Below are 20,857 nucleotides of genomic sequence, written 5' to 3'. Positions count from 1 at the left end.
CAAGCATGTGAAGGTGAACACAAGTGTACAACATAATATAGCAATCAAAATTTTTAAAAACCTTTGAATGAATCACTTGCGGCTAAATAGGCATGGTGGAATCAGTTGGCGTCCGGACAAGACAACGGCGCATGCGCCACTTCATCTGCTATCGCGAGAGTCACAAAGATAATGTGTGGTATAGCAACCACAGCTAAAATGGCCGCTTGAGACCTTTTCTCTAGGGCGCATGCGCATGCCAGTAATCACGCCCATAGGAATTTGACAGACACTTATGCAGTGTCAGAGCGCCGCAGTGTATAGCAGAAAGCTGATCCATATATCGGAGGCCGGCGTATCAACATCGGTCGCCAATAGGATATCTGTATCAGCAGGACAATACGGTTTTCACACCGTTGGTATCCCGCTGTCCAGAATGACAGCAAATCCGCTCCCTGTCCCTTACAGCTGCACAATAGATATCCACTGTGAATCAACGGAAGGGACACGGACAGAACTGCATCGGGGCTCATCATAGTATTAACAGTAAATATGTCAGTGCCCACCGTCTATGCAGGTGCCGCTCAAGTCCCAAAAGGGGCTGGAGCCGTACATATAATAGACAGAGGCTGACCTCAAACACTCATTATACATGTAACAGAAAATAATTGAAAGAGGGATCGCCAACATAGTTCCTCCAGTATTCATACTTTTATGCTTCAATATAATATCCTATGAGGAAAAAGAAAAAATGGTTAATATATAGCACATGTTGTTTTCCATACACGCCATCAAACTTGGAGAAAGCATACATAAAATCAATAACTAGACGACCCTAAATTCCACATTAAGACCTTGAGGCCTTAGAGTGCCAAGTGTATAGATCCAATATAGCTCACGTTTTTTCAGTATTTTTATCCGATCACCACCTCGCCTTGAAGGAGATATTTGTTCTAAAATTCTGAAGCGTAAGTCATCTTGTGTGTGTTTAGCTTCAGTAAAGTGTTTGGACACTGGGAGATCCAATTTTTGCTTTCTAATCGAATATCGATGTTGATTGAGGCGAGTTTTAACATCCCATGTGGTCTCCCCTACATATAGGAGACCACATGGGCATACCAACAAGTAGATGACATAAGAAGAATCGCAGGTTAAATATTGTTTAATTTTAACCCTATAACCTGTAGTAGGGTGCATGAAAGAATCTCCCCTCAACATTAGTTTGCAATTTATACAGTTATAGCAGGGATAACATCCTTTGCGTGTAGAGCCAAAGTAGCCCTCACATGTCTCCCTGGTAGAACCAATATCTGATTTCACTAGTTTGTCACCCAAATTGGGGCTGCGTTGATAGGAGCATAATGGTGGTGATTTAAACTCCTGTACCGTCTCAAAGTTGCTACTAAGGATACGCCAATGTTTTTTAATTATAGCTGCAATCTTGCCACTATTAGTACTAAATTCCGACACAAAAGGGATTCTCGCCTGGGAACCCTTGTGATCACCTAATCCCTTTCTGATATTATCAGTAGTGAGTGGTTTAATTCTGTTCAACTGTTCTTGAATCAATTTTTTAGGGTACCCACATGTCCGAAATTTAGACCCCATTTCCTGTAGTCTATTTTCCACTTTTACCGGATCCTGAACAATTTTTTTGACCCTGAGGAGCTGGCTGAAAGGGAGAGACCTAATCATAGGTTTGGGGTGGTGACTCTCATAGCGCAGTAAAGTGTTTTTGTCTGTAGATTTTACGTATAGGTCAGTAACTAACCTATCTTTCTGAATAGTGACTTGAGTGTCCAAAAATTGTAAGGTGGCCTCAGAATATATCAATGTGAATTTAACACTGGGGTCAATGGTATTAAGAAAACCATGGAACGCGATGAGGTCCTCCGTGGCACCGACCCAAATCAGGAAAATGTCATCTATGTACCGCCACCACCCCAGCACTTGGCTGAAGTGGTGGCTTCCATAGATGACAGACTCCTCAAGGTGTGACATGTAAAGATTTGCATAGGTCGGCGCCACGTTGGACCCCATCGCGGTCCCCCGCAACTGTAAGAAAAAATCATCCTGAAACAGGAAATAATTCCTGGTCAGGATGAATCTCAACAAAGCGCTTAAAAATCTCTGACAATCATGACTATAGTCTGTTTTTAACAAAACCTGTTCAATGGCCCATATGCCCAATTCATGTTCAATCAAAGTGTACAGGCTTATTACATCAAACGATGCCAATAGTGCCCCCTTGGGGATGGAAAGACCATAAATTTTAGACAAGAAGTCACTAGTGTCTCTGATGTAAGATCTTGAGGATAGCGCAAAGGGACGTAAAATCTTATCAAGAAAGATGGCTACCTTGCAGAACAATGAGTCCATCCCCGAGACGATGGGTCGTCCCGGGGGTGAAGTCAATGACTTGTGTATCTTGGGTATGGTGTATAGGATGGGGGTGGCAGGCTTATCACAATATAGAAACGAAAAAAAAATTTCATCAATTATATTTTTATCTTTAGCCCCATTCAGTATTTCCTTGAGTTCCCTCAATAACCCAAACTTGGGATCATTGTAGATCCTCTCATATACATTTGTATCTGCAAGTTGCTGTCTGATTTCAGCTACATAGGATCTGGTGTCCATGACCACAACCCCACCACCCTTATCAGCAGATTTGATGGTGAGGTTGCGGTCCGAAGCCAGATCACTAAGTGCCTCCATCTCTGCTTTTGTCATGTTCCCAAATTTGAGAGTTAGCTGTAGAGATTCTTGTTTGAGACATTCAATCTCACGTTTGACCGCGAGACCGAAGGCCTCAATGGCAGGGTGATCAACAGCCGGAATAAAATCACTTTTGACAAATAGATCCAAACTTTTCAAATTCAGCTCACTATTCCTTACATTTTCAGATGCGGGCCTGTCACCCTGTTCCGCAAACCATACCTTTAGTTTAATATTACGCAAAAATCGTTGCAAATCGATTTCTAAATCGAACCATTTAGTGGTGTTTACGGGACAGTATGAAAGGCCCTTATTTAATACAGATAACTGTGCATTACTCAACAAAGTGGAAGAAATGTTTACCACTATATCTTGCGTTTGAGAGTCCTCCCCTGCTGGGGCTGTACATTTTTCCCTTTTCCTTTGTTTATGCTGTCTTTTTCGCTTCTATTTCTGGACCCAAGAAAGCCTAGCACCTACAACATGGAACATGCCGCTGGAGGTACACACTCAGATGTGTTTTCCTATACGCCTGAAGATGAGGATAGAATATTACATGATTCGGTGAGAGACGCTTCTTTTTTGTCCACATTTTCTGCCATTGATATCAAAAGGAAATTGGAAAATGAAAGCAAACGCCTTATTAGTCTGGAATTACATCTCGCCACTTTAAGTGAATACCATATTGCACACAGGATTCCCAGAGGGATGCGTTCCCATTTGAGACCAGACCTTTTTATCAACAACACGGATTTCTGTGCTAGATTTGTACAAATTTCAAACAAATACGCATTCGATATTATTTTGTTAAATGTTGAATTCTTACAAAGGGAGAAAGCAGCTGTACAAGAGACTCTAGGTGCTTTAACAGAGAATCTGAAAAGTATATTGCCTATTGAGGACTTTGATATTTATATGTCTGAAAGTGTGTTACATCTGGACAAATTTAGGGGAGATTTACAGAGTAAGAAACGCCGCAAATGGACACGTGATGTAGATGGACTATGCTACAGGTTTTCGTTTATAATTGGCAAGGTGACCAAAGAAGGAATCGCAGGACAACAGGAGAGAAATATGGATCCAGGTCCCCCTCTACCACCAGGAAGACACAGGGACACAATGCTCGGGAGAATGCTATGGTTCCACAGGTGGACACTAATCCCACTACGTCATCTACATCTTCTTTTTTAGGGGGAACCCCCCGAATGGCAGAACACGTCGAGGGGGGAGGAGACAGCATAAACAAAGGAAAAGGGAAAATGTACAGCCCCAGCAGGGGAGGACTCTCAGACGCAAGATATAGTGGTAAACATTTCTTCCACTTTGTTGAGTAATGCACAGTTATCTGTATTAAATAAGGGCCTTTCATACTGTCCCGTAAACACCACTAAATGGTTCGATTTAGAAATCGATTTGCAGCGATTTTTGCGTAATATTAAACTAAAGGTATGGTTTGCGGAACAGGGTGACAGGCCCGCATCTGAAAATGTAAGGAATAGTGAGCTGAATTTGAAAAGTTTGGATCTATTTGTCAAAAGTGATTTTATTCCGGCTGTTGATCACCCTGCCATTGAGGCCTTCGGTCTCGGCGGTCAAACGTAGAGATTGAATGTCTCAAACAAGAATCTCTACAGCTAACTCTCAAATTTGGGAACATGACAAAAGCAGAGATGGAGGCACTTAGTGATCTGGCTTCGACCGCAACTCACCATCAAATCTGCTGATAAGGGTGGTGGGGTTGTGGTCATGGACACCAGATCCTATGTAGCAGCAATCAGACAGCAACTTGCAGATACAAATGTATATGAGAGGATCTACAATGATCCAAGTTTGGTTATTGAGGGAACTCAGGAAATACTGAATGGGGCTAAAGATAAAAAAATAATTGATGAAATTTTTTTTTTTCGTTTCTATATTGTGATAAGCCTGCCACCCCCATCCTATACACCATACCCCAGATACACAAGTCATTGACTTCACCCCCCCGGACGACCCATCGTCTCGGGATGGACTCATTGTTCTGCAAGGTAGCCATCTTTCTTGATAAGATTTTACGTCCCTTTGCGCTATCCATCAAGATTTTAACATCAGAGACACTAGTGACTTCTTGTCTAAAATTTATGGTCTTTCCATCCCCAAGGGGGCACTTTTGGCATCGTTTGATGTAATAAGCCTGTACACTTTGATTGAACATGAATTGGGCATATGGGCCATTGAACAGGTTTTGTTAAAAACAGACTATAGTCATGATTGTCAGAGATTTTAAGCGCTTTGTTGAGATTCATCTGACCAGGAATTATTTCCTGTTTCAGATGATTTTTCTTACAGTTGCGGGGGACCGCGATGGGGTCCAACGTGGCGCCGACCTATGCAAATCTTTACATGTCACACCTTGAGGAGTCTGTCATCTATGGAAGCCACCACTTCAGCCAAGTGCGGGGTGGTGGCGGTACATAGATGACATTTTCCTGATTTGGGGTCGGTGCCACGGAGGACCTCATCGCGTGTCCATTGTTTTTCTTAATACCATTGACCCCAGTGTTAAATTCACATTGATATATTCTGAGGCACCCTTACAATTTTTGGAGCACTCAAGCACTATTCAGAAAGATAGGTTAGGTTACTGACCTATACGTAAAATCTACAGACAAAAACCACTTTATTGCGCTACGAGAGTCACCACCCCAAACCTATGATTAGGTCTCTCCCTTTCAGCAGCTCCTCAGGGGTCAAAAAAATTGTTCAGGATCCGGCAAAAGTGGAAAATAGACACAGGAAATGGGGTCTAAATTTCGGACACGTGGGGTACCCTAAAAAATTGATTCAAGAACAGTTGAACAGAATTAAACCACTCACTACTGATAATATCAGAAAGGATTAGGTGATCACAAGGGTTCCCAGGCGAGAACCCTTTTGTGTCGGAATTTAGTACTAATAGTGGCAAGATTGCAGCTATAATTAAAAAACATTGCGTATCCTTAGTAGCAACTTTGAGACGGTACAGGAGTTTAAATCACCACCATTATGCTCCTATCGACGCAGCCCCAATTTGGGTGACAAACTAGTGAAATCAGATATTGGTTCTACCAGGGAGACATGTGAGGGCTACTTTGGCTCTACACGGCAAAGGATGTTATCCCTGCTATAACTGTATAAATTGCAAACTAATGTTGAGGGGAGATTCTTTCATGCACCCTACTACAGGTTATAGGGTTAAAATTAAACAATATTTAACCTGCGATTCTTCTTATGTCATCTACTTGTTGGTATGCCCATGTGGTCTCCTATATGTAGGGGAGACCACATGGGATGTTAAAACTCGCCTCAATCAACATCGATATTCGATTAGAAAGCAAAAATTGGATCTCCCAGTGTCCAAACACTTTACTGAAGCTAAACACACACAAGATGACTTACGCTTCAGAATTTTAGAACAAATATCTCCTTCAAGGCGAGGTGGTGATCGGATAAAAATACTGAAAAAACGTGAGCTATATTGGATCTATACACTTGGCACTCTAAGGCCTCAAGGTCTTAATGTGGAATTTAGGGTCGTCTAGTTATTGATTTTATGTATGCTTTCTCCAAGTTTGATGGCGTGTATGGAAAACAACATGTGCTATATATTAACCATTTTTTCTTTTTCCTCATAGGATATTATATTGAAGCATAAAAGTATGAATGTTCACGTAAGGCGAATACTGGAGGAACTATGTTGGCGATCCCTCTTTCAATTATTTTCTGTTACATGTATAATGAGTGTTTGAGGTCAGCCTCTGTCTATTATATGTACGGCTCCAGCCCCTTTTGGGACTTGAGCGGCACCTGCATAGACGGTGGGCACTGACATATTTACTGTTAATACTATGATGAGCCCCGATGCAGTTCTGTCCGTGTCCCTTCCGTTGATTCACAGTGGATATCTATTGTGCAGCTGTAAGGGACAGGGAGCGGATTTGCTGTCATTCTGGACAGCGGGATACCAACGGTGTGAAAACCGTATTGTCCTGCTGATACAGATATCCTATTGGCGACCGATGTTGATACGCCGGCCTCCGATATATGGATCAGCTTTCTGCTATACACTGCGGCGCTCTGACACTGCATAAGTGTCTGTCAAATTCCTATGGGCGTGATTACTGGCATGCGCATGCGCCCTAGAGAAAAGGTCTCAAGCGGCCATTTTAGCTGTGGTTGCTATACCACACATTATCTTTGTGACTCTCGCGATAGCAGATGAAGTGGCGCATGCGCCGTTGTCTTGTCCGGACGCCAACAGATTCCACCATGCCTATTCAGCCGCAAGTGATTCATTCAAAGGTTTTTAAAAATTTTGATTGCTATATTATGTTGTACACTTGTGTTCACCTTCACATGCTTGATTGACAATTATGGTATTTTGAAGATTATACATCGGAGATATCACAGTATGAATTTTTATGACCTTATCTATATTATTATTTCACTGTATCATGACACCAGATTAATTGTATCTGCAATATGACTTTAATTTGTATGCATTTGCACTTTATTATATGATATACCAATTTGTATTTTGGCAATTACTTGCACTATTTATATATGTAATTGTGCACATGTTAATCAGCTGGAAAAAGGCTCCATTGAGAGAGCTGAAACGTCGCTGAATGAGTGAATAAACCGTCCACTTTTTTCAAGTTCACCTGGAGTGCTGCCTTCTTTTCGTTTTGTATGCAATTTGGGATCTTGGTCACAGGTCCCCAGGAGGATTTCTTGCACCCACTTACTTTGTGTGCTGCTTTTTTCTTTTTCGCTTCTATCTATCTATCTATCTATCTATCTATCTATCTATCTATCTATCTATCTATAGTCTATCTATCCATCTATCTGTTTTCTATCTATCTACTTATCTATAGTCTATCTTTACATCTATCTATCTATCTATTATCTATCTATCTATCTTTCTATCTATCTACTTATCTATAGTCTATCTATCCATCTACCTGTTTTCTATCTATCAATTTATCTACCTATCTATCCTTCTATCTATCAATTATCTATCTATCTTTCTATCTACCTATCTATAGTCTATCTTTCTATCTATCTATCTATCTATCTATCTATCCATTTATCTATCTATGTTTCTATACATCCATATACCCCATCTATCTAAATTCTATCAATTTATCTATCTATTTATCTATCTATATTTCTATCTACCGTATTTTTCGCCCCATAAGACGCACTTTTTCCCCCTAAAAAATGGGGGGGAAATGCCCCTGCATCTTATGGGGCGAATGCTGACAGTTTGACATCGCAGTTTGCGATGTATGAGCGAGCGGGGGAGGGACTGGGAGGAGGAGCTGGGGGCCGGCAGTTGCGGCGGGGCGGTGCAGTCACTGTACTATAGCCCCGCCGCTCCAGTGCTGCACAAATATAAAATGTCTTATTCAATTAAAAGTTATTAAACATGCCCCCCAACTCCTAATAGTACCGTACATCCTAACCGCTTCTGTACAATGCCGGCAGGCAGGCCAGGCGGGCGGCAGCGTAACTCCCTGATGTCACGTGCCTGCGCCGCCTACTTTATGAATGAAGCAGGCGGCGCAGGCAAGTGACGTCAGTGAGTGACGCGCCGGCCGCCCGGCCTGCCTGCCGGCATTGTACAGAAGCTATTAGGATGTACGGTACTATTAGGAGTGAGGGGGCATGTGTAATCATTTTTAATTGAATAAGACATTTTATATTTGTATACTGGGGCGGGGGTGGCGGGGGGGATCTGTGGATAACGTCCGTGGATGGCACAGTTAAGGGGTGGGGGTCTGTGGATGGCACTTTTATGGACTGGGGGGGTCTGTGGATGGCACTGTTATGGGCTGGGGGGGTCTGTGGATGGCACATATATAATAGTGCCATCCACAGATCCCCCCTGTAACAGTGTCCATCATCCACAGATCCCCCACATAACAGTGTCCGTCATCCACAGATCCCCCCATAACAGTGTCCGTCATCCACAAACCACCATTAGTTCCAAACCCACCAAAAGCACACCTTTTGGTTAAAAATATTTTTTTTCTTATTTTCCTCCCCAAAAACCTAGGTGCGTCTTATGGGCCGGTGCGTCACACGGCTTTTTATATCAAATTATACAGGTTGATAAGTTTCATTTTGATAAAAATCTTTTTGATAAGCCCATTTATAACATTTTGATAAGTTTTTGATATAAAATTAAGATTCGGACATAAAAAGGCCTATAATAAACATATAAATTCTTATCAAAGTGGTTGGCTTTTATATCAAAAACTTATCAAAATGTTATAAATGGGCTTATCAAAAAGATTTTTATCAAAATGAAACTTATCAACCTGTATAATTTGATATCAAAAGCCGTGTGCTTTTGTCTTCATTTGGAAACTGCTGGACAAGCTGTCACCATCTGTAAGATTTTGCAACCTTTGCAGTATAAAGCCATGCTTTAAACAGATGTGCTTTTGTTTTTAATTTGTAACTGCCGGACATTAGATTTCACCATCTGTAGTAAGCTGTCAGGAGTCTCTCAAAAAACCTCAACATCCTGTATAGATAGATCGCTAGATAGAAAGATATGTCGTTAGAAAGATATTAGAAGCTTGATAAATAGATATGCGTATACATAGATAAATAGATAAACTTAGATAGATATTAAAAGCTTTATAAATAGATATACGTATACATAGATATATGCATAAATAGATAGATAGATAGATAGATAGATAGATAAATTGATAGCTGTTGGAAGCTAGATAAATAGTTGTATAGATAGATAGGTTGTTGATTGAGAAATTGATAGATAGATAGATAAATAGATATGTTATAGATAGAAAGATAATGGGAAGATAGATAATAGATAGAAAGATAGATAGAAAGACAGATAGATAGAATGGATAGATAGATAGATAGATAGATAGATAGATAGATAGATAGATAGATAGATAAAAGAAAAAGAAAGAAAGCAGCACACAAAAAAGGAACGGGTGCAAAAAAATCCTCCCAGGAGACCTGCGACCAAGATCCCAAATGTAGATAATGTGGCAAAAGAAGGCAGCACTCCAGATTGCAGTAAAAAAGTGGACGGTTTATTCACTCATCAGCAACGTTTCAGCTCTCACATTGGAGCCTTTTTCCAGCTGGAAAAAGGCTCCAATGTGAGAGCTGAAACGTTGCTGATGAGTGAATAAACCGTCCACTTTTTTACTGCAATCTGGAGTGCTGCCTTCTTTTGCCACATTAGATAGATAGATAGATAGATAGATAGATAGATAGATAGATAGATAGACAGTTGTCTGGATAAAATGGATTGATAGATAGATAGATAAATGGATAGATAGATAGTTGGATAGATAAATGGATAGATAACAGATAGATAGATGGATAGATAGATAGATAGATAGATAGATAGATAGAAGGATAGATAGGTAGATAAATTGATAGATAGAATTTAGATAGATGGGGTATATAGTTGTTTAGATACATAGATAGATAACAGATAGATGGATAGATATATGTATAGACTTTATATTAGGACATGTCCTGACATGTCTGTAGATAGACAGAATAGATAGATAGATAGATAGATAGATTGATAGATAGGTAATTGATACATAGATATGTAGATAGAAATATAGATAGATAAATAGATAGCTAAATTGATAGAATTTAGATAGATGGGGTATATGGATGTATAGAAACATAGATAGATAAATGGATAGATAGATAACAGATAGATGGAAAGATAGACTATAGATAGGTAGATAGAAAGATAGATAAATAATTGATAGATAGAAGGATACATAGGTAGATAAATTGATAGATAGAATTTAGATAGATGGGGTATATGGCTGGATAGATAGATAGATAGATAGATAGATAGATAGATAGATAGATAGATAGATAGATGGAAAGATAGCTAGATAGATAGATAGATAGATAGATAGATAGATAGATAGATGGAAAGATAGACTATAGATAAGTAGATAGATAGAAAACAGATGGATAGATAGACTATAGATAGGTAGATAGAAAGATAGATAGATAATAGATAGAAGGATAGATAGAATTTAGATAGATGGGGTATATGGATGTATAGATACATAGATAGATACCAGATAGATGGATAGATAGATATACAGTTGTCTGGATAAAATGGATTGCTAGATAGATAACAGATAGATGGATAGATAGACTATAGATAGGTAGATAGAAAGATAATTGATAAATAGATGAAGGATGTATGATGAACTAACCCGTTTGTTTACAAATATCAGGTTTATCTAGGGTTAGATGTCAAAATCTGTAGTAAGCTGTCAGGAAGCTCTCAAACCTCAACATCCTGCTTACAGTAGGCTTTTGTCTTCATTTGTAACTGCCGGGCATTAGCAATAATCTGAGAAGGATGTCTGGGAGGCTAATATCAAGCACTATACATTTAATATCAAGCAATATAAATTTAAATATCAAGTAATATAAATTTAATATCAAGCAATATAAAAGGGGCGGGGGTATCTGTATAAAAGGGGGCGTGGTACCTGTCACTTTGCAGTTTGATGAAACATATACCCTCTTACTACTGGTCACATTGCGGCATCTGTAAAAGAGTCCATACAATGGGCTCCGTTCCCCTGAGGGTGGTATTGCTGTGGTCCTCAGTTTTTTGCAGTTGTACAAGGCACAAGTTCATAGAATAACTGAGACTCTAATGCAGATCCCTGATCGGTGAGTATCTTGTCAGGACACCCGTACGGCAGAATGAAGCTCTTCCACATGGCAGCAGCTGTAGTTTTTGCAGTTAAGTCCTTTACAGGTAGAGTCACAACGAACTTGGTATAGTGGTCTATGATTGTCATAGCATAGACATACCCGGATCTGCTGGGTTCCAGTTTCACGTGGTCGATTGCCACGATATCAAGAGGACTTATACTCACTATTGGATGAAGGGGGGCTCGCTGATCATGTCTTTCCCCTTTAGCCACAGCACAGGTGGGACACTGCCGACACCAGGTTTCAATGTCACTTCTCATGCCAATGCAGTAGAAACGTCCTCTGATGGTGGCTTCCGTTTTTTGGGTTCCAAAGTGACCAGACCGGTTATCGTACATGTCCATTACCATCTTGGCATCTCTTCAAGGCACCACTATCTGGTGGAGGCGCTCACAGGTGACTGGATCAAGCGTTCTCCTGAGGAGTAGGTCTCTTTGTAGGAAGAGTAGTTTCCGTTGTCGCCAGAGGCGGACTAGCTCTGAGTCAGCTCTCCGCTGTCGGATTCTCTCCGGTATGCGTCCACTTTAAAAATAATCCAACAGTTCTCCAATGGCTCTGCTCTCTGATTGTAGTTTAATCCAAAGCTCTTTCTCAACTGGAGGTGAGGAGTCACAGGTCTGTGGAAAACAAGCGACTTTAGAGGTCGGACGCCTAGTGTGTAGGGCCTCCTGTCGGGCAAATCGGGAGTAGAATATTGGCATTTCCACATCTTCCCACTGATCATCGGTGGAAATTGGTTCTTTCTGGGCAGGTAGCCTAGACAAAGCGTCAGCATTGTCATTAGATTTTCTGGTCCGGTACTTAATGGTGAAGTTGAAGTTCGCCAGTCTAGAGGCCCATCTTTGTTCTAGAGCTCCCAGATGTGCAGTGTTCAAGTGAGCTAGCGGATTATTGTCGGTGTAGACCCTGAAAGGTGTGGCAGCTAGGTAGTCCTTGAATTTCTAAGTTACAGCCCAGACCAAGGCTAGAAACTCCAGTTTGAACAAGCTTTAGTTATGGTCATTCCGCTCTGGCTCTCGTAAAGATCTGCTGGCATAGGCAATGACTCTTTCAGTTCCAGCTTGTGTCTGAGATAGTACAGCTCCCAAACCTTTCTTACTTGCGTCAGTATAGAGGCAAAATGGTAGGCTGTAGTCAGGGTAACCCAGGACTGGAGGTTCTGTAAGTTTTTCTTTCAACAGTTGGAAAGCAGCTTCTCTCTCTTCATTCCACTCCACCGGAATTTTGGAATTCTGACAGCCTTTAGGATGACCTTTCACAAACTCCTGGATAGGTTCCGCAATCTGAGCCAAGTGCGGGATAAACCTCTGATAGTAACTTGTAAATCTGAGGAAGCTCTTGACCTCTTTGACTGTTTTGGGGGCCGGCCAGCTTTGTACTGCAGCTATCTTGTCGGGGTCCGGCCTCACGCCCTCTGCACTCACATGTCCCAGATATTTCACTTGGGGCTTCAGTAAATGACACTTTGAAGGTTTCACTTTCAGTCCATGTTGGGTCAAAGTCTGGAACACTTCTTTCAAGTGCTGTAAATGCCCTTCGTAGGTCTTAGAGTAGATAATCACATATTCCAGGTACAACAACACGGTCTCAAAGTTTTTGTGTCCAAGACATCTTTCCATGAGTCTCTGGAATGTCCCAGGTGCATTGCATAACCCGAATGGCATGTTGTTGAACTCGAACAGACCCATTGGGTGGCAAAAGCTGTTTTTTCTTTATCTTCTGGTGCCATGGGGACTTGCCAATAGCCACTGGTTAGATCCAGGGTTGAAAAGTAAGCAGCGGATCCCAGAGCTGCCAGAGATTCTAAAATTCGTGGCAAGGGGTACGCATCCTTGTGCGTAATATTGAGGGGCTGTGACTATCCTGGATGACATTAGCAGTCTTCAAATCCTGCACCATCTTCTTCACCTGCTGGTACATGGCAGGAGTGACTGGTCGGTATCTCTCCTTGATTGGAGGATGAGTGCCGGTTGGAATGGTGTGCTGTATTAGGTGAGTCTGACCATAGTCCAGAGAATGTTTGCTGAAGACTTGATGGTGTTGTTTGACTAAGTCCAGCACACCGTTGATCTTCTCAGCAGAGGTTGTGGTATCCCCAATGTGTAGGGCTGTTCCGGCAGGTCTTTGGCTTCCTCCACTGTTTGGAGTGATTGTTGGGCCGCCGCAGTGGGGTAATCCAGGCTATCCTGCTGACGGATGTGGTATATAGTGGTGAGCGCGAATATTCGAATAGAGAATTTTTTTATCGAATATCATCACTTCGCTAATTCGCGAATAAATCGAATATAGCACTATAAATTCGCTATTTAAATTTTTTTTCTTTCCCACTTCCCAAAAGTAGTTCTTACCTGTCCTGAGGATTCCTGGCTTCCTGGCTGCTCCAGTCAGTTCCTGTTGCCGCTTCTGCCGACTTCCGTGCTCATGGAGCGTCCCCATCACCATGGGAATGCCTCCATACTAGAATGTACTGTCGGATGTGAGAATTAAGTTGAAATCGCAATGCGATTACTTCAAGTTATATTAATCGAATTGCGATTTCAACTTAGCACTGTTATATTCCATATTCGTTAACTTCGTTAATTCTAGCAAGCTGACCCATTAGAAACACAGCTCTAAGTTGAAATCGCAATTCGATTAATATAACTTGAATTAATCGAATTGCGATTTCAACTTACACAGCTCTAAGTTGAAATTGCAATTCAATTATTATAACTTGAATTAATCGAATTGCGATTTCAACTTAGACCTGGTTTACTATAGTTGGGTTGGTAGAATTAGCGAAGATGGTAATTCTAGCAATCAAATAGGAAAGTTGACTATAGAGACAGCTGTGTTTAATTCGCTATGCGATTATATTACTTAGCTTTTTTTTTTAATAAATAGAATAATTATAATAATTATCAAGTATTATAATTATTTTATTTATTTAAAAAAAAAGCAAAGTAATATTATCGCATAGCGAATTAAAAACTTAGCTGTCTCTAGTCAACTTTCCTATTTGATTGCTAGAATTAGAGAAGTTGACGAATATGGAGCTAAAACGAAGATGGAGAATACTTCGTTATCTTCGTTTTGAGGAATATGACGAATACATTCGTCATATTCGTCATCTTCGCTAATTCTAGATATCAAACCAATAGGAAAGTTACCTTAAGTTAAAATCGCAATACACGATTATTTAAATCGCATATTAATCGCGATAACTAGAATAATGATTACTAGAATAATAATTTTTTAATTTCACAGCTTCATCACCCAGATTGACTAAGTGTATAGGTACCATACCTTGAGACACGGTGACCACGCTCCTAGCTGCTAGGACAAGGGGGTGATCCTGAAGATGGATTGGTTCCACAAGGGCCTGATAATCTTTACTTTGGATACCGATGCAAGCCTTGCACCATATCAGAGTTTCTGCTCCAGGCTGGAGTTTGATAGGGTGAGCATCCTTGATGCGGACACGGCAGATTTCGCCCAATTGATTGCTGAATTTTTGTTGGGCGGCTAGCACTTGAATGGTCTGGTTTATAACCAATTGAGTTGCACGGGGTGTAGTCAGTAGGGTTTTCTTTAAGGCTTTCAGCACTTCAGGGTAACAGTTGCCGAGTACATTCATCCCCAGGACCACAGGGCAATTGTCATCATCTGGTACCTGAATCACGACTACCCCTTGGCATGGGAGTTCGGTATCTTCAATCTGTAAGGTAGGTTCCCAATAACCTAGTATAGGCACTGGTTTGCCATTGGTAGCTATGATGCGGAGCCAAGATTCCGGAGGTTGCGTCAGCTGGGCTCCATTTCTGCATGTGTCAAATGCTGCTTGGCGGATGGTAGTCACTTGAGATCCAGTATCAATTAAAGCAGAAAACTTCACTCCGTTGATGTCAACTTCAACCACGGGGCGGGCGCCCACATACCTAGGCATAAAGGCTGGATCTTTGGGACCTAGTATTTTTCCTCCCGAGTGGCGGTCCTCGACCTCAGGGGATACCGGTTTAACTGACGGAAGTCCTTTTCAGTGTGTCCATACCTCTGACAATGCAGGCATCACTGTTCCTAATGTCTTGATAACCGGGGTCTGACAACCTACTGACTGGCTGGCGCCGATATTCTTGTGGACCGGGTGTAGGGCGGTCTCTGTTTGCAGAAGTCCCTTTCCCCACCTTGGGTTGCTGTTCCAGTTGCTCTAGCTGTTTCCTCATCCTCTCCATATTCTCAGCTAAGAGGGAGACTTGAGCGGTCAGAGCTGCTACGGCATCTGGAATGGGTGCCTGAGCCCCATGCTATTTGACTGTAGTGTGGGCCCTGCCCTCTTGTTTTCAGGAGGTTCAGCTTGGTGACTTTCCCCTAGGATGCCAATAGCAAGTTCCTTAAAGTCCAAGAAAGGGGTATCTGGGTGCTGAGCTGACAGCATCTTCAGCTGACTTTTGAGGGATTCATCAAGGACACCTTCAATAAACTGCTCCCTGAGGGTTTGATCTTGTCCCTCAGCTTCACGGGGATCAATTTGGATAAAAGCCCGCAGGGCTTCCTGCAGGGACAGGGCAAAGTCTCTCAAGGTCTCCTTTGACTGCTGCCGCTTTCCAAACAAGCGCATTTTAGGTTCAGAGGCGGTCCTAGTCTCAAAGGTGGTACTGAGTCGGTCTAGGATCCATTCAGCGGTTTTCCGCTCTGGCAGATGCCAGGACTTGACCTCCCGAAGCGCAGCTCCCTGTAACTGGCCAATCAGGATTTCCACTTTCTGATCCTGTGATACAGGATATAGCTTAAACATGGCTAGCATTTTATCACAGAATTCCCTGAGTGAATGGGTTCTCCTGAATAACTTGGGAGCCAGGGTGCACCAAAATAGTATGGCATAGTATGAGGCATGATGCAGGTGGCTGCCGCTGCTGGTGGTGGATCGCTGCGGTCCAAGTGGGTGCTATCTTCGTTGTCAGACATGGCCCTTGATACCCAGTACTAGATTAGAGGGATTAGTACTGGCTACAATGCAATTTAGATGCAGGTTGCTATGGGCGACTGCAGCAGAATTGGTGCGTGGCTCCTTTAAGAGTCGCTTCAACTGCTCAATTTCGGGGAGTATGGTGCTCTGGCAGACAGATTATAACTCTTAACAGTCTTTAGCAAGGTTATTTGCACAGTAGTACTCACTCAGATCCAAGGGCAGATGCTTCTCCAACATTCAATGCAGAAAATACAGTATTTTCCCTTTTTCAAGATGGACGCCGCTTCACTTCCTGTATGGGCAGCGATTTCTCTGTCCTGGGAACTTGTATTCAGCACTTTTGTTCCTGCTGCTGTAGGAATGCTTTCTCTGTGGAGGCAGGCTGTTTGGTTTCCTCCGCTCTGCTGGGTGGAGATATCTGGGATGGCCGATTAACCCCTGCTCTGCCACTGTGCTGCAGCTGATGCAAGCCCACACTCTTCAGCAATAAGTACATGTAATAAGGCACAAAGGTAAATCCTGTTCTAGTGACGCCACTTTATGCAGTGACCAGGATGCAGGTATACTGACGCCACTTTAATGCAATGTATGGGTCAGGTGGATAATTGTCTTTATTTTGTTTGTGACGCCAATTGCAGCGTGCACAGGGTATTGTCACAGGGCCCTTCAAAGGTGTTATAACGCACGTCCCAGTTTAGGAATGCCAGAGTGGTGTAATGTCTCTGTATGGTGGTGATAATGGTGTCAACGGTGTCTCCTACCTGGGTACGGCTGGACTCCTGGCTCACTTGCAATAAATTGAGTGTAGTGATAGTAGGAGTAATAGAGGAAGGAGCAGAAATTGAGATACAGATCTTTAGGTGAAGTTCAAACTGGTCTTTACTGATGGTAACTTTCATCCAAGCAAGATACAGCTGTAGTCTTAGGTCCCAGCAGGTATTGGCAAGGGTTGGCAGGGATTTATCTTCTGCTCTATTAACCTGGAGCTTGCAGGAAAGGACGTCTGCTTCTGCACTCTCTATCTTCTGCTGTCTGGGGACTGACTAGCTGAGGAGGAATGACTTCTATTAGGTCTCTAGACTTTATTCACAGATATCTTCTCAGGGGATGATTTCTTCCTGGAACTGGAGTTGTCTGCATCTTTCTGCTTTCTTTGCATCCAGTTGAGCTGCAGGGCTCAGACTGGGAACTTGATCAAGTCTCAAAACGAGACTTGGTTCTTGCTCACTAGAACTGGATCTAACAGTTTTTTTCCTCCCTTGCTGCAGGATGTGGGAACCTCCACTTCCCTTCAGCAGGGGGGCAGAACAGAACAGGATTGTTCCACTCTGAACGGCCATAACATTGAAACTATCTCGGAGACTTCCGATTCCGACGCTGCCATGTGAGAACGCAAAGGAAAGAGCTCCTCCGCGACACTGACCGAACGAGTGACTTATAAGTGAGCCTGCATAGCATTCTTTCCCCCGACATTGGGACGCAACACTGGGAGATCTCACTCGCTGCAAATGGAGCGATACTTACTTTGCAGTGGCCAGAAATCGGTGGGATCTCAGCGCTCGACTTCCCCCCTCGCCTCACAGCCTACCAATATGGCGGCGACAGCACCACTCCTGCTTCGGGATGACGTCTCTCAAGATCCGGAGCCTTTTAACGGGGACCCAGACGTACTGGATCATAAGCGACTAGCCATTGAAGTGGCACTACGCATAACCCCGGACATCAAAAAGACCCTGGAGACCACCATCCAGTCTTCCCTGAATGTGTAACATCCTGAAGTATGTCACTAAACTTCTGGTCACCCTGCTATATGATGTTAAAGTGTTAATGTGTTTCCATCTGATGTAATATAACTGTGCATTGTCATTTCTATGTCTGTATTGTATATATTTGCTGTAATTCTTAATGTACACCAGCAGGTGGCAGCAATATGTAGGCAGAACATAGTTAGTTAATAGCTTCTAGACTGGAACAGACCATTCCAGGCTAGCTCCCCCCTATCTGAGGAGGAGTGGAATGTTCCCACATCCTACTTCAGAGGGAGTAAAGAAAGTTCTAAGCAGTGTACCAGCCACCCCCTGTTGGGGTAGGCTGTGTCAATAGGAGCTCCCAGAAACAGGGACCCCAACTAAGGATCCAAGCCTCTGCTGAGGCCCAAGATCAACCTTCCCAGCCTGAGTCCCTTACCTCAGCTGGTGGACAAGGAAAGCAGCCAACTTCAGAACTATCAGATCTCCAGGAAGAAACCACCATTCCCTGTGAGCAGTCCTGTAAGTACAGATTCCAAAACAAGGAGAAGATAAGTACCTCCATAGCTAGTCAGGCCCAAACCAAGCAGACCACAGACAGAGCAGAAGATAGATACCTGCCAGATTCTAATAGGCGTATGTACCAGATGCAGAATATATGTAAATTCCTGCCACATATTGCCAATACCTGCTGGGATCCTAGACTATTGTTGTAAATTGTATGGATCTAAAGCTGCATCTAATAACATCAAGTAAAGACAAGTTGGACCCTATTTTCTGTGTGGAATTCCATCATTCCTCCATTACTCTTATTGACAGCACTCAATTTTGTTGCATGTGAGCCAGGATACAGGAGTCCAGCCGTACTACAGGTAGGAGACACCGTTGACACAATACAGAGACAATATCCCCCTCTGGCATTCCTAACCTAGTACATGAGCTATACCATCTTAAAGGGCCCTTCTACAGTACCTGCGCAAGCTGCAACTGGCGTCACAAACTTATACACAACTAAATCTGACCCACTGCATAGCAGCCCCAATGACCCAGTGTCCTGCTCATTGCAAATGCATTGCAGGAGGAAGTAGGTAAAACCAACCAAAAGGTGGGAGAACTTGAGCAAGAGATAAATTTGCTTCGTGCCACCTCGGCAGAAGTAGCAACCACCTTTCAAACCCAGCAACGGGTTATTGATCAAATGCGCAGTAAAATGGAGGATCTTGAAAACAGGTCCCGCCGCAACAATCTGCGGATGGTGGGACTGCTAGAGAGCATTCGGCCTCTAGAATTACTCGACATATGTGAGAAGGAACTGCTAGAGGCTTTGGGCCTCAACTTTTTCTGCAGGGTGGAAAGAGCACACAGAGTGGGACCAGACACCATGACGAGACACAGCTCCCGCTCTGCCCCAACTCCTTCTTTCCTCCAAGAGAGACCTCGCCAAGTTATAATGCGCCTGCTGGACTTTAATGACAAGGTAGCCATGATGCGAGCCTTCCGGAGAAGACATTGCCCGATATCTATCAGAGGCTACACAGTCATGTTATTTGAAGATTACTCGGCGGAGATAGTGACAAAGCACAAAGCTTTCAGCCCTATTTGCACTAAGCTATACCAAGGAAATATCCGGTTCCAGCTCCTGTACCCGGCTATTTTAAAGGTCTATCATCAGGAGAAGGTTCTTACTTATGAGTCCTCTGCGGAAGCGGAAAAGGCCTTGGAATCCATCATCTTCAGGAGTGCCTCCACTCCAGCATCTTCTTCGCCACGATCCTAAGGACATTCGCAAGAGAGGAAAATCGGTTGACAGCGCAGGGGTCGCTCAGAAAGATGATCGGCAGGAAGATCAAGAAGCATCAGGCGACTGACTCCGCAATCGCCGGGAAGATACGGATAGTTGCGGATCGCCAAACCCTCTTAGAAGGCTGAGTGTGACTCTAACTTACCTGACGCCATGTATGGCGGAATCTCCGTGGGCCTAGTTATATACAGTCATGTGAAAAAATTAGGACACCCTTTGAAAGCATGTGGTTTTTTGTAACATTTTTAATAAATGGTTATTTCATCTCCGTTTCAACAATACAGAGAGATTAAAGTAATCCGACTAAACAAAGAAAACTGAAGAAAAGTCTTTTCAAGATCTTCTGTAAATGTCATTCTACAAAAATGCCTATTCTAACTGAGGAAAAAGATAGGACAACCCTTGCCCCTAATAGCGAGTGTTACCTCCTTTGGCTGAAATAACTGCAGTGAGACGGTTCTTGTAGCCATCTACCAGTCTTCGACATCGGTCTGAGGAAATTTTACCCCACTCCTCAATGCAGAACTTTTTCAGCTGTGAGATGTTTGAGGGGTTTCTTGCACGTACAGCCCTTTTCAAGTCACCCCACAGCATCTCAATGGGATTCAAATCTGGACTTTGACTTGGCCATTCCAGGACTCTCCATTTCTTCTTTTTCAGCCAATCTTTGGTTGATTTACTAGTATGTTTTGGGTCATTGTCATGTTGCATGGTCCAGTTCCGCTTCAGCTTTAATTTTCTAACTGATGGTCTCACATGTTCTTCAAGCACCTTCTGATACACAGTAGAATTCATCGTGGATTCTATGATGGTGAGCTGACCAGGTCCTGCTGCAGCAAAGCAGCCCCAAACCATGACACTTCCACCTCCATGCTTCACAGTTGGTAT

Source organism: Bufo bufo, chromosome 8, assembly GCF_905171765.1.
Source record: "Bufo bufo chromosome 8, aBufBuf1.1, whole genome shotgun sequence".
Classification (NCBI taxonomy): Eukaryota; Metazoa; Chordata; class Amphibia; order Anura; family Bufonidae; genus Bufo; species Bufo bufo.
The sequence above is the reverse complement of the archived record's forward strand: the minus strand, read 5'-3'. Positions refer to the sequence as shown.